Genomic DNA, 14,954 nt, shown 5'->3' with positions numbered 1-14,954 from the left:
ATACTTAAGGGTTGGATTAGAATTTTACGGATTCTACCCCAATTGCCCTGTAATAACTATAGGCGATACTAAAATAATGTGAAAAGGGTGTGAAAACACCCTTTTTCACTTTATTTTAGTAAAAATAATGTTAATAGAGCCCTTAATACTTTAGGTTTCCTTCATCTATTTTTTATTAAACTAAATTATTTAGAAATATTTAAAAAAATATTTAGAAGATCTAGTAGAAAGAGAAAGCCAGTGGCAAACGCAGGATTTCTAAAGGGGGGGGGGGGGGTTCCAAATGCCTGTTTTTAGAGTGAGTGTGGCCAGTCCATGAAGAGAAAATGATTACCACTTATCCAGCTTTAATATGCATCCTACAAAGTGTATTGTGTGTCATAATTCCAGCATATACAGGATCAGTGATCACAGTAAGCCATTATATGCGGCAGTAGGGCCATCCTGCCTGAGCTGAATGTTTTTATTTTAGATGTGGGCACCATTCCAAAGCATAGGAGCAAGTCCAGGAGTCTGGGGGAGCAGCAGAAGAACCTAGCACTGCCCTGGACATATATGTAAATATTGGGCTCTATAGCAGTGCATCCCTAACAGTGCATGTTTTCCAAATCCCCTAACTTTTGCACAGGTGTATTTATTACTGGCTGATATATGTTAAAAGATCCAAAAGGTGGTGCTAATTATTTGATTAATGATACTGAGAAGAACATACAGCGCTAGTAAAATTCCATTATATTACTATTTCTACTGTGGTCATGGAGTGGGCTGGGGAGGGGGGTTTCCAGGCAGACGGAAACCCCGCCTGCATTTGCCTATGAAAGCAATACACTCATTCAAAGAAAACTCAACTTTTAAAAAGAATAACTACACATTCTCTCTCATTACTGATTAATTCTTTACTTGTCGTTTATTACAGTTATGCCTTGTAACCTTTGATTCTGTTTTGTCTGTAACAAACCTAAATTCTTTCAATGGAATATAGTAAATCATGTGTAAAACTACTTAAAAGTAATCCTCCTTCAGGTCTAGCCGACAATGCAATTCTTCGGCTAGGACAACTTGTTTTTAAAAACAAAATCATTTAAATTCTTATATACATAATTATATTTTATACTGTCTGGATTCAATATATAAATATTATATATATATATATATATATATATTATTTTTATTTTTATATATATATATATATATATATATATATATATATTGCCTAAAGTCTATTGCCTAAAAATCGTACTACACCTCATTAACAAATTAGGCTGGGAACACAATATGCCGACGGACACAAAGACGGAGTGATCTATTTTTGGTAAGCATCCGCACTTACCGATTGGCCACAAGATAAGTCTGCCCAGACATCACAACTGGGCAGGCAATTAAATTGGCCCACCCTTTTGTGATGTCAGTGTCGGCGTTTCCTGCAACCAGCATATGGGTCAAACGGCGGGTCGCCCGTACACACAAGCAGATGTACCGAAATATGCAAGATAAATCAGCATCTGCTGTGCTACAGGGCCGACGTGATATGTCTGTACAATGTTGTTCACATAAACATCTGCTGTACATACAGACAGATGCACTTAGCGATATATCGTTTGCTGACTCTCTCTCACCAAGGATTAGTACATCTCCCCCATAATGTGTACCTAGCTTAAGAGTGCCAAGAGCTGCCTGTTAGTTGATATTAGCTATTAATTGATGAATCAGACCCCACAGTAGATGGCAGGGAACTTAGGCTCTCATTCAGAGCCGTACGCTCTGAGCAGAGCGCACGCTCTGAATGAGGGCCGGGCTCCATGAAAATGGAGCGTCCTCCTGGACGCTCGTATAGCTGTGGGTCACCACCCACAGGCTATACGAGCGTGCATTGTGATGGCCGCGATGGTCGTGACCATCGCGACCATCGAAAATTGCGAGCCGGAGCCTGCGGTTGAGGTTTTCAACCGCAAGCTCCGGAGTGATTTTGTCTCTATCAGAGCCAAAATCACTCCCACTGACATCACTAGTGATGTCAGTGGGCCGGCTTTTGACGGGAGGCGTTCCCGTGGGAACGCCCCCGTCAGGGAGGCACGCCCCCAGCACGCCCACCAAAGGGGGCGTGCTGTCAATCAACATTGACAGCACGCCCCCTTTGATCGGACACAACGAGCGAAGGACTTTCCTTCGCTCGTCGCGTCTGGCGCATGCGCACGACGGAGCTCCCTCCGTCGTGCGCATGCTCAGTCCATAACATCGACCCACTTGCGAGCGGACAGCCGCTCGCGAGTGGGTCTGAATCAGGCCCTTAATTTTCTATATAAAAAAAGGTCAATATTAAAAAGTAAATTGGCATACATTCAAATATGCACAGCAATATCTAGGGCAAAACAGTGAATTCGGGTCTGGTTTGTACCCACATAAATGAACTGCTAAAGTCCCAGCAATACCAGATAGGCCGTTTCTTGTTAGGGATATTTACCAGTCCTTGGATTTTGAGGTCCAAACAGTCTTTAAGCAAGATGTTTTGCATTGGTTTTGGATGTGGATCTATGGCTGGAGAGATGGAAGATGGCCGGTGTTGATGTGTCTGGGCACATGTTAAGCAGCTTTCTACCTTTAAGTGGTGTTTTAATTTAGTCAGACAGACTCTCATTAGCTGCTGCACACACATCGCCGCCGCCCATGTATAAGCCGAGAGCTGACTCACCTAGGAGGTACCCCAGAAACCTCCAAATGGCACTATACGTACCAGCACATCCTCCCAATGCTGGCTCCCTTCATGCCTTACAGGACTGCAAACAAAGTATGGTGGTCGCCCACATCAGCTTAATGACATTGCACAGGTGTTTGTAAAGGGCGGGGTTTACACTGAACTACAGAAATAAAAAAAAATAAAGAAAAAGGGATTTTCCCTCCAGCAATATCAACAAAAAATACTTGAATCCTACATCAGGGCCAGCTCTAGGGGTGTTCGACCATTGCGGTCGCCACCCCTCCCCAGCATCCTGATTTCAGCCGAAGTGGCCTGCGGGTGGTCAAATCGGGAGGCTGGGGACCCCCACCGCCGCAGCTGTGCCGGACCCCCAGAGAGTGAGAGTGAAACACTCACCCCAAAATAATTGTTGCTACCTAATAGTAGCACCCACTCTGGGTCATATAATTACATATAATTTCTGTAGCTCAGTGTAAACCCCGCCCTTTACAAGCACCTGTGCAATGTCATTAAGCTGATGTGAGCGACCACCATGCAGGTGCATGCTGAAGGTGCATTTTTAACGTTATTTAAAAACGCACTTTAGCGAATTTGTACCTCACATTTGCTGGGACTTTTTTTTTGTCAAAAAAAAAAAAAAAAAAAGTACTGCAAAATGCTATTCTTCACCACTTATGCACAGACGCAAAATAGCACTAATTGAGACCATTTTAGCACCCCAAATACGTTCAGCAGGGCTATTCGGGGGTATCCATAGTGATCCCCCATGTCAGTGCATCTTTTGTGGGGTGTCAGGGTGATTTCCCCAAATCTGACAGGACTTTTCGCCGGGATGTGTTTTCGCGTCCTTTGGAATTGAATACGGCGAATCACGGTGACGAGCGCGATACTTCTCTGGAGGCAAAACAAGCGATGACAGGGAAAACTCCGGCAGGCGAAGAGTCCGGGACTTTTCGCCGGCAATTGCATACGGCCCTCTAGTTTGATACATTTAAACATCGTATTCTAAAACCTGTTGCTAGATTATTAATATTTCTCTGTACTGTTACCTTATTACAGATATGCTCAGGTGTTTTGCAGCCTATCTATTTTATATGTAAATAGAGGTGTATATTACATTCTGAGAAGAAGAAGAATCAACAACTAATATTGTTTTTTGTTGTTTGTGGATTGTATTGTAATTAATCATTAAATGAACTATTTATATACATGGAGTGATTTACCTAATGACATTAAGGGGTCAATTATTATTATCCTTTATTTATATGGCGCCACAAGGGTTCCGCAGCGCCTTACATAGTACATAAACATAGTGCACAAACATAGGCCCCCATTCAGAGCCGTACGCTCTGAGCAGAGCGCACGCTCTGAATGAGGGCTGGCCTCCATGAGAATGGAGCGTCCTCCTGGACGCTCGTATAGCTGTGGGTCCCCACCCACAGGCTATACGAGCGTGCAGTTTGATGGCCGTGACCATCGCGACCATCGAAACTGCGAGCCGGAGCCTGCGGTTGAGGTTTTCAACCGCAAGCTCCGGAGTGATTTTGGCTCTATCAGAGCCAAAATCACTCCCACTGACATCACTAGTGATGTCAGTGGGCCGGCTTCTGACGGGAGGCGTTCCCGTGGGAACGCCCCCATCAGGGAGGCACGCCTACCAAAGGGGGCGTGCTGTCAATCAACATCGACAGCACGCCCCCTTTGATCAGACACAACGAGCGAAGGACTTTCCTTCGCTCGTTGGGGCTGGCGCATGCGCACGACGGAGCTCCCTCCGTCGTGCGCATGCTCAGTCCAGAACATCGACCCACTTGTGAGCGGACAGCCGCTCGCGAGTGGGTCTGAATCAGGCCCATAGTACATAACAGTGTCATACAGTTTAAGACACTACAAGACAAGTACATGGTATATAAACACTGCTGCAACAGAAGCAGGATGGCAAAAGTCACGGGTTAGGTGCTTTTGAGTATAGAGCAGATAATATAAGTAAAGAAAGTAAAGATGGGGTAGACAGTGAGTCAATCCAATTAAATGCGAAGGGAACAAGTTGCTGTTGCAACAGCATTAAAACGCCGGCAACGGACCGGCACCTTGCACCCTTTGCGGCCCACTCAGAGCCCGAATTCGCCTAATTTTAGACTTCCATTAGGCAAAGCCATCTATAGATGGGGTACAAGCTCCAAAGTTTCACTTTCCAGAGCTTGATGTATATGGGGATTGTGGACACTGGCCATTTTTGGATTTTTTACCAATTCAGAGGTGGACTCTAAGGCAGTAGCGGCTGTGACTTTTGCTGCTGCAAATTTATTCTAATGCAGGGTGTAGGGACCGACCAATACGCCGGCAGGGGGTGGGTCGTGTGTTGCATTGCTGGGTACACCAGGCTTGCCTACCCTCCCGATTTGGCCGGAAGCCTCCCGATTTTCGGGTGCCGCTCCCGGCCATCCGGAAAGGCAGGCAAGCCTCCCGGAAGCCTGCGACCATCCCGACCTCCCCTCAAAAAAATAGAAACCCCCGCAGCAGGGGGGGGCGGTGACGCGATTCAGCATTGTGAAGAGGGGGCGGGGCCACGATGATGCGATCGCGTGGCCCTGCCTCCAGTGTGATGTCAATGGCCGACTCCGCCCCCAATGTGACATTAATGGCCGGCCCCGCCCCCATCTGTTAGCAGACAATCAGCTCCCTCCCGGAAGGCTGGAGCTGATTGTCGGCAAGTATGGGGTACACACGTCGGTTAGTGTGTACCCAGCTTATTAAGGGAGGAGTAGTTTTGTATAAGTGTGCCCTACTTTATAGCTCAGCAAAGGTAGACATTAGGGGTGTTATGTAATTAGTTCCTAGATTATGGAACCGTTGTGATTTCAGCTACATTTAAAGTGTCAGTTATAAGGCTGGTTTGGTTTTATAACTGATAGCTAAAAATCACATCATAACCTCGGAGCTTTTAAATGTGCTCAACTATCATTTTATGTATTATAGATTTATGATCAAAGTAAAAGGTTAAGCAACTTCTGTTCATCACACTTCCCAGTGGCAAGTGCTCATAAACACACTGGTTACATTCCTTCCATTGCCTACTGCAGCCTAGAGTATATACAAGCAGCAAACAGGAAGGTACATAAACGCTCAGCAAAAGTAAATTCCATCTTCTCTATAGTAACACACAAACAGGGAGGGGAGGCAAAACAATTCATCAACAAGGAAACTGAGATATTGCCTATGCACCTGAATGGTTAAACATGGGAGTGTATATTGTCAAATGATAGGGCTCTTATCTTAATTGCATCTGACAAGGTATTCAAGTCAGTCTTAAAATAACTTGTTTCTTCACAAAGACGACATATACAGCTGCATAAGGCAATTTGAAAGTATACTATGGTTTAGTTCACAAATGAAAAATAAGGGGGCATTATTATTATTATTAGTAAAAGTCCCATTTACATATCTACAATAAAATAAATTCACCAACGCAGCTGACCAATACTCAGCTGCTGTCTTAAGGTGTCCATACATCAGCGACTGCATGTCGTGATCCAGCAATGCGATGGGAAATGCCGGCGTTTTAAAACTATCATCAAATCTAACAGAGTTTGGGTCATAGATCTACCGGTTGCATCCTATTGGTCGCCTCCTGCAGCCTATGTCACACTACCAGGCATGCAAACAAGTACATAAACCACCACATGTTGGCTGCAGATTACATGTAACATGATTAAATTGCAGTCTAGGACACAGACGAGTAGTTTAGCGAATGCTTTCATTCAAATAAAAAGCCAGGTAAGTGCATATTTGCTATTGAAAAAGCATTTCAGGCAGATTGTGAAAGCAGCACCCATGAGCGCAGCGGTAAAGTGGCAAGTATTGCTACATCTGAGAGGTGTGTCATAAAATAGACTTTCAACCAAATGTAAACAAGCCCCAAAGCAGTCAGTAAAGTGGGGTATCCACTTAGCGATTTTTATGACCAATTGAACGATGAACGATCGTTTGATCGTTCAAGCGTTTGCAAAAGTGTCTAAAACGACCAGCGATACGCGTGCCCGCTGGTTGTTCAGACATCTATCATCTTTCCAACATGCTGGTCAACCTGACTAGATCATCAGGTTCAGCATGTTTCCAGATGATTGATGACCCTGCACTGAACGACTGCTCCTTCAGTGCAGGCTCATCACACGACTGAACGATTACAATGTCGTAATCGTGCAGTCGTTTTCAGACCTTTTAGTGGATACCCACCATAAGATTATTTGATGATGAGCAAGCCCTGAAAAGTATCAGTTTGTTTTCATGTATTGTGTTTTACAAGGGGTTCCATTTAAGTGGCCACGAGAAGCTTTATGTGAAATTGCATGCAGCTATAGGGATCATTGTTCCTTATAACCATTTTTACATGCTTTTTATCTCCTCCCCGGGAGAAGCCCGGGGAGGAGAAGCAGGTGGGTTGCGATGGGGGCAAGGCCTGACTGTTTGCGTCATTAAGCCCCACCCCCTTCACTGTATATCACCATGATTGGCGAATAATGTCATTAAGCCCCACCCCCTACATAGGGACCCGCGATCGCCGTGGAAATTCTCCCCATTCTGCTTCTGCCCACTTCACTAGGAAGTGGGCAGAATGCAAGAGAAATGCCTACTCTACCGGGGGGGTTACCTGAAAAATCGGGAGCCTCCCGCGACTTCCGTGAGAGTAGGCATGTAACCAATGCAGAAAATGGCACGGATTATACCATTTGTATGTATATATCTCCGATATCTTTTTTTCACAAGTATATAATAGCTTCATAATGGGGGGTAAGGTGTAATCAGGGAGATTTATAGACTCTTTAGGGAGTCAGGGAGATTGTCATGGAGACTCCCTGAAACAGTAGCAATCAGGAAGAGTAGGAAAGTACAGATAAGTGAAAGTAAAATTACGTATGGCAACCCATTACAGGAATTCGATATTTCAAAACTCATTAATGAACTATTAATATGCCAGGATTTGTTTATTAACCAATTTTTTTTTTATCCAAGCTTTTGTTTAATTGATTGTTATAACCCTTTCAGACATACCGGGATCCCCGAGTATTGCCGGGGCTCGGCCAAACTATCCGGGTCTCGCATATGTCTGAAAGGCACCAATCCGGGAACACGTTCCTGGGTCACCACGCCCTTGCAATCATCCAGGGCTTTTCCCGGGACATAAGTCCCAGGTAGATAATCCGGGTCAAGTCTGGTACAGCTCATGATTTTACTCCTAGCCTGCACCTAGAAGCTTCTCATTGGCCAGCGGCAGCCGTAGAGCACGTGAGGCCACATGCGGAGGAAAACTGTGCCAGTGGGGACAGTGCGCAGGAGAACATTGCCAGTGTGGATATATATATCAGGCTTGCTGACAATCTGGCTGCCTCTTCCGGTAGTAAACAGCCAGCGCAGCACAGCATATGGGACGGGTGAAGCTATTTTGAGGGCGGGGCCAGGAGCGTGACCGTACAGTTGCGCCATCGCGTCCCGCCCCTGCTACACAATGCCGAGATTACCGGCATTGTGTAGCCGGGGACGGGGCCATAGTGACGCGATTCAGTGTGAATTGCGTTATTAGCTCCCCCCGGACCGGCCACTGATGAGGAGGGAGCAGACACCAGCAGGGGTACAGGAGGGTTTGGGGGATCGTGCCGGGTGGGAGACTTGCCCACTCTTCTGGGGGGCCGAGAGCGACACCCAATTTTTGGGAGGCGTAGAGAGAAGAAATTATATATATTTTCTATCTCTCAAAATAAAGCCAGCACTCCACAGGTTAAACAAAGTACATATGCCTAGGTGCCCTCTGATGTGAAAAAACAGCGGCACTCACAGGACTTATAAAGAAGACTCAAGACTCCCAAGGTCAAGTTCAATGTTTCAGTCTAATGACTTTTATCAAGGGTTCATGATAAAAGTCGTTAGACTGAAACGCTGAGAGTCCTGAGAGTGCCGCTGTTATATATATATATATATATATATATATATATACACACACACACACACACACACACACACACACACACACTCTCTCTCAACATGAGCTATTCAATCTTTTTAAATGGAACAAATATGGAAGTAAGCTCTTAATCAGAGGCAGAGCTATAGGAGACAATGGAGGTGCCTGCCGCCGGGCTCCAGCTCTGAAGGGGGCACCTCCTCCATTGTCCACAACATATTCACCCCACTTAGTGCTGTAACTATGTACGCGAAGTGTACTGTCACGGACGCCCAATACATGGCACCCCATACCGGCACCTGAGAAACAACCAAGCTCCATGTCAGACCATCAGCTGCTGCCTTAATCTATCTATTGCCTGTCTGCATTCAAATTGCTACATTACAGCAGCTGTGACAGGAGGGGGCACCAAATTATAACTTGCCTCCGGGCGTCTGGGGTGAAGTTACGCCACTGCTCTTAATACAATGTCTTTAAAAAAAAAAAAAAAAAATTGTTGTGGAGTGACAATTATCTTGCCTTTTAATTGTTGGGCCATTATTGTGGCCCAACAAAGTGAAAAAACTGTGAAAAACCCTGCTTACGTCTGAAAGGGGTCGGCCTGGGAATTTCCTAAATCTCATATGTAGTGTGAAAGGGGGTCTCGAGCAAAAACCCAGGATTTTGCTGAGGTGAAAAACCCAGGTCTGAGCAGGGAAATTCCCAGGTCGTATGTCTGAATGTAGAGGGGATGTAGTTATATGACCGGCGGCTGCAAGGTCACAATCCCGACGCCGGAACGCCAGCTAAGGAGTTAAGTTACGTGACCCAGCACATGGTAAAAATAAAAAATTGCTTAGTCTTGTGCCATCGATGGCAGTGAATCACTGTATATCCGGCAATACAATCAATGGTTAATTATCATGCTTTTTAACCATTAATGGTCAACCTTACCCTAAATCACTGGAAAGACAGAAGGGTGCAGTGCATATCAGAGCGACTCCTCTGTTTCAAGTGTTTTTGTACCCATAAAGTTAACAAGTACCAAATAGTGCAGTGTTTCCCAACCTGGGTCCTCAAGGCACACCAACAGTCCAGGTTTTAGTGATATCCATACTTGAGCACAGATGGTTAAATCAAAATAACTAAAGTACTAATTAAGACACCTGTGCTCAAGTTTGGCTATCCTTGAAGACTGTGGTTGGGTACCCCTGTAATAGTGTATAAGTAATTCCCTTGACATAGAAAGATAAATGCAAACAGATTAAACAAATGGTATCTACAATTACCCATTATTTGGCATATACCAGACACCAACACACAATGGAGGCACCATTTTGTGGGCAATATGTGCATAAGAATAATAATAAACAAAAGCAGCAAATAATAATCCTAAAAGCAGTGATGTGCAGTCAGGTGAGGCAGGGTAGCAGAGCCTTTTCTGTCATACTTAGGTATACTCCAGAGTTTTGACTAAAATAAAAAATATAAGAAAAATGTAAAGAAAATATTATAAATATCTTCTTTGTATTATTCTAATACATTTTACAAAAGTCTGCAGTAAAAAATAATAAAAAAAAGTGTATGGCAGGTGAGGCACTGCCTCCCCTGTCTACCTTTTCAGCACATCCCTGATCAAAACACAACAAATTTCCAGCACTATATACTGTTGCACCTTAATATAATGCCCACATGAACCCTCGGGTTCATATACAGTATGTATGTGTAATTCTGACTCTGATACTAGCCAGTGTCTCCCCAGCCATTTAGCTCACAGCACAATGCCTGTCCTAAAGTATATGCTTAGGTTTACAAATAATATAGTTAGCATGAGTTTCTGAAGCAAAGCGACTTTACTTAAACAATTCAGTAGCGTAAAAAGTTGTGTTTGAAAACCCCTTTCACATTATTATTGTGCCTGTTAACAATATTTCATGATAAACCAGATAAAATAAGATAGCCAAGAACTAGGAAGTGGACGATGGAAATATAGAAAAAAATAAAATAATATATATATATATATATATATATATATATATATATATAATCAAACCCTAATATATATCATACAAACGCAGGTTAATAAAAATCTGTTTAATTTTAATAAAAATAGAAGTAACCATGAGAAAAATAGCACCAATACCAATTGTTTTAGTAAAAATACTAAATATATTAAATCTTGTAGTGTCTAACTTTAATTCATGTGCCTTGTTATAGTATGGATTTTTCAATAGGAACATAGCCTGCATTAAGCCAGGTGGTGTTCATTGTAAATGTCTTTAGTAGTAAACAGATTACAAGATGAGCAGTGACCGATCCTGGACGTCAGTCTCTTTCAAACATTGAGGAAGACAGAAAAGTGCATTCAACCTTCTATTAAATGTACCATGATACCATACTCATGATGAGACAGCACTAACCCATATCAACTTATTTAGAAACATGTCAATAAGTTCTCAAAAAAAGGACAATTTTCAAAAAACTTGAGACACACTTACCACAGACACACACGGACACAGGATGTTAGAATGCTTGTTAAGCCACTCCTTTATGGAGATGTAGATAAACCAGTTATCCCACTAGCAAACATTCTCTTACCTCTGCTCACACTCATTCTGACACATTTCTGTCATGTGCAACTTGTTTACTTCACACAACACATGTAGCTAATTTAACAAAGTATAATCTATACATAATTATACTTCCTAACTGATACACGAGCATGGCTGCTAGGCTTTCATGATCGTATATTAAACATAATATATTAGATAATTACATAGCTGTATTGTTTTATGTATACATTGTTTTCACTATTATGTGAAGTAGACTCATGGAGATGTTGCCCATAGCAACCAATTAGATTCTACTTAACATTTAACTTGCACTTTTTAAAAGATAGTAGCTAGAATCTGATTGGTTGCTATGGGCAACATCTCCACTTCTAAAAACTCTCACTTTAGTAAATTTACCCCATAGTGTAATCTGTAACACATTTGTTACCTCACATATAACAAAAACTGTGCTAAGAAAATAGCCTATTGATCTGGATGCAATGATCCAGGGACTGTATTAGGGATGGACATCTGAAGCCGGTGTTTAGCAACTATCGATGTTCCCGATTCAATTAAAGTACTTTTTCAATTTAATTGTGAGTATTTGATGGTTCCTGTCATCAGATGCAGCTTTCTGATGCAGTGGCAAACGCAGGATTTCCAGAGGGGGGTTTCCAAATGCTTAATAATACCCCTTTTACACCGGAGCTAAAACCCGGGTTTTTGAAGGGTTAACCCGGGCAGCTCCCTGGTGTAAAAGGGCAGAGGGTTGGATCGCCGGGTCGAGTGACCCGGCAATCCAACCCAGGTAACTAGCAGGGTTTAACACGGGCGTAGCCCGTGAAACCCTGCTATGGGAACAGCGCACTCCTTGTCACGATGACCTGGAGTGCGCTGATAGCCGGCCGATTGGTCCGGCTTCAGTGGCGCTTGGAGATGACGTCATCTCCAAGCGTCCACTTTCACTCCGCAAAAGCTGGGTCTATGCAGACCCGACTGCGGTGTGAGCGGCGCTGACTCGGGAATATCCCGAGTCAGCGCCGGCAAAATTCCGGGTCTGATCCGGATATGAACTTTGTTCCAACTCCGGGTCAGACCCGGAATTTAGGTGGAAAAGGGGTATTACCCGGCAATCCAACCCAGGTAACTAGCAGGGTTTAACACGGGCGTAGCCCGTGAAACCCTGCTATGGGAACAGCGCACTCCGGGTCACGATGACCTGGAGTGCGCTGCTAGCCGGCCGATTGGTCCGGCTTCAGTGGCGCTTGGAGATGACGTCATCTCCAAGCGTCCACTTTCACTCCGCAAAAGCTGGGTCTATGCAGACCCGACTGCGGTGTGAGCGGCGCTGACTCGGGAATATCCCGAGTCAGCGCCGGCAAAATTCCGGGTCTGATCCGGATAGGAACTTTGTTCCAACTCCGGGTCAGACCCGGAATTTAGGTGGAAAAGGGGTATTATAGAGCGAGTGTGGCCTGTCAATGAAGAGGGCAGAATTAGTACTTAACCAGCTTTAATAAGCGTCATACAAAGTGTATTGTGTGTAATAATTCCAGCATATACAGGACCAGTGATCACAGTAAGCCATTAGATGCGCCAGTAGGGCCATCCTGCCTGAGCTGAACGTATTTATTTTAGATGTGGGCACCATTCCAGACTATTGGAGCAAATCCGGAAGCCTGGAGGAGCAGCAGAAGAACCTAGCACTGCCCTGGACATATATGTACATATTGGACTCTATAGCAGTGCATCTCTAACAGTGCATGTTTTCCAGATCTTCTAGTTGGTGCACAGGTTATTTATTACTGGCTGATACATGTTAAAAGATCCACAGGTGGTGTTATTATTTAATTTGTGATACTGAGAAGAACATGCAGCACTAGTAACAATCTATTATATTACTATTTCTATTGTTGTCATTGTGTGGGCTTGGGAGGGGGGTTTCCAGGCAGATGGAAACCCCCCATGTGTTTGCCTATGTGATGCCTATCCGATGACTAGCTGCTTCTGTGGAGCTGCGGACATACGGAAGTGGTGGCCACAGCTCAGCTAATGTGTGCATTAGCAAAGCTCTGAATGCTTATGTAAATGCGCACAGTAAAACTATAGATGGGTATACAATCATATGGTTGCGATGCGATGGCTAATAACTATCGCATCTCTGTATTTGATATCAGATGCCAGCCAACCCTTTAGATGCCGCACTTCCGATTTCAATCCCTAGACTGTAAACACAAGGGTTGTGTGTGTTTTTCTCGCTCTGATTTTAATTAATTGCAAGCTACTTAAAGAAAAATCAAATAAATTGTACAATGTAACATTAATCACCATGGGGTGTATGTAATAGCCTGTGAGTGGCAGTTTTGCCTTTTATATTATTGGGTTCCAATCTTCGACATCTCGTGGCTGCCTGCAACTCGCAGGCTATTACAGTACATATACTTTTATGTGTAGCTTGGTATATTGTATCATTTATTTTTCTAAGCTTAAAAAAGAGTTTGTCTCCATTCTATTTGGCTGAAATAGAAAATTGTTGAAATATGGAGTGCGCTACTGCACAGCCTCCATGTTTCTTCAGGGAAGTATCGTTACCTTTAACAAGATGCTGCCGTTTGGTTTTCTGCGCATGCGTGGTGCCATCTTGTCACCATCTTGTGTAAGAGCGCCACACAGGGCTCTGACTGTATATAACTGTGAGTACGACTATAAAAATATGTATGGGACAATTGACCATTTGTTCCCAAACACTGGAAAACCGACAAAAATGGTTGTTCAGACAATTTGGTTAAATGTGTTTGATTTAAACAATTTGTATGAGTGACCATTTTTGTCTATTTTCCAGGGTTTGGAAGTGGAAATGGTTGATTGCTATTTGCTCCCTTAAATTGTGTATATTCGAGAAGAGAGAAGAGAAAAAAGATAGACTCTATTTCTGGGGCACTCTTTTAAAGTATAATTATAATTATTAAAATAAAACTTTTATTATATGCTTTTAAAATATCTCTTGGACAAACAGACAAACAAAATTCTTAAAAAAGACAAATTAAGTTTTTTAATAAAAATATGTATGTGTGTACTCCTAATTTATATACTATATACAATCATAGTCAGGTGTATTCACCTGTAATAAATGATAAATGTGAGGAGCAAACCTCTATAGTAATCTAAGAGGAGTATATATGTGGCGAAGTATTCTGGGGGTTATCATAATACTAATGCTGGGCATACACTATACAATTATCTGTCAGATATCTATTCAATCTGGCTGGTTGGAATGAAAACCTGGTTATGTATGGGAGCAAATGACAGTCGATCATATGGTCTTAAACACTGGAAAACAGACAAAAAAAAATTGTTCAAATTGGTTAAATTTGTGTGTCTTAACCAATTTGTCTGAACGACCATTTTTGTCTGTTTTCTAGTATTTGTGAGCAAATGGTTCATTGTCATTTGCTCACATACATTACCAGGTTTTCATTCCAACTAGCCAGATTGGACAGATATCTGACAGATAATTGTATAGTGTATGCCCAGCATTACTGGTGTAATGTCCTTAATAAAGTGATAATAGTACCAGTATGTATTTAAATGATAAACCCCACCTGGTTGTGCTAATGGACTCATAGTCTGTGTAGTATCATAGACCTGTGTACGCAATACTTAGTTTACAATGTGATTGTTCTTGGTGCAAGGTTCAAATGATATGTTTATGCAATAGTGATCAAATCTCGACACTGAGTGTCCTTTTTCTTTCCAATTACTAACCGTT

At 43.1% G+C, this 14,954-nt stretch overlaps 1 protein-coding gene across 3 annotated transcripts in view; it reads right to left on the bottom strand.

The window, feature by feature from the left end:
• Window positions 1–11,653, bottom strand: part of CDC50B (cell division cycle 50 P4-ATPase accessory subunit B) — a 53,006-nt gene extending 41,353 nt beyond the window's left edge. The window contains exon 1 of one of the 3 annotated variants that reach the window (XM_088462602.1): window positions 11,634–11,653. The gene's annotated coding sequence lies outside the window, so the exon portion shown is untranslated. The other 2 variants (XM_088462594.1, XM_088462585.1) reach the window with 2 other exon arrangements.
• Between the last annotated feature and the right edge of the window lie 3,301 nt (window positions 11,654–14,954).

This window comes from Taudactylus pleione, unplaced genomic scaffold (genome assembly GCF_031769625.1).
Source record: "Taudactylus pleione unplaced genomic scaffold, aTauple2 ptg000007l, whole genome shotgun sequence".
NCBI classification, from domain to species: Eukaryota; Metazoa; Chordata; class Amphibia; order Anura; family Myobatrachidae; genus Taudactylus; species Taudactylus pleione.
This window is presented reverse-complemented; position numbering and strand designations above follow the sequence as displayed.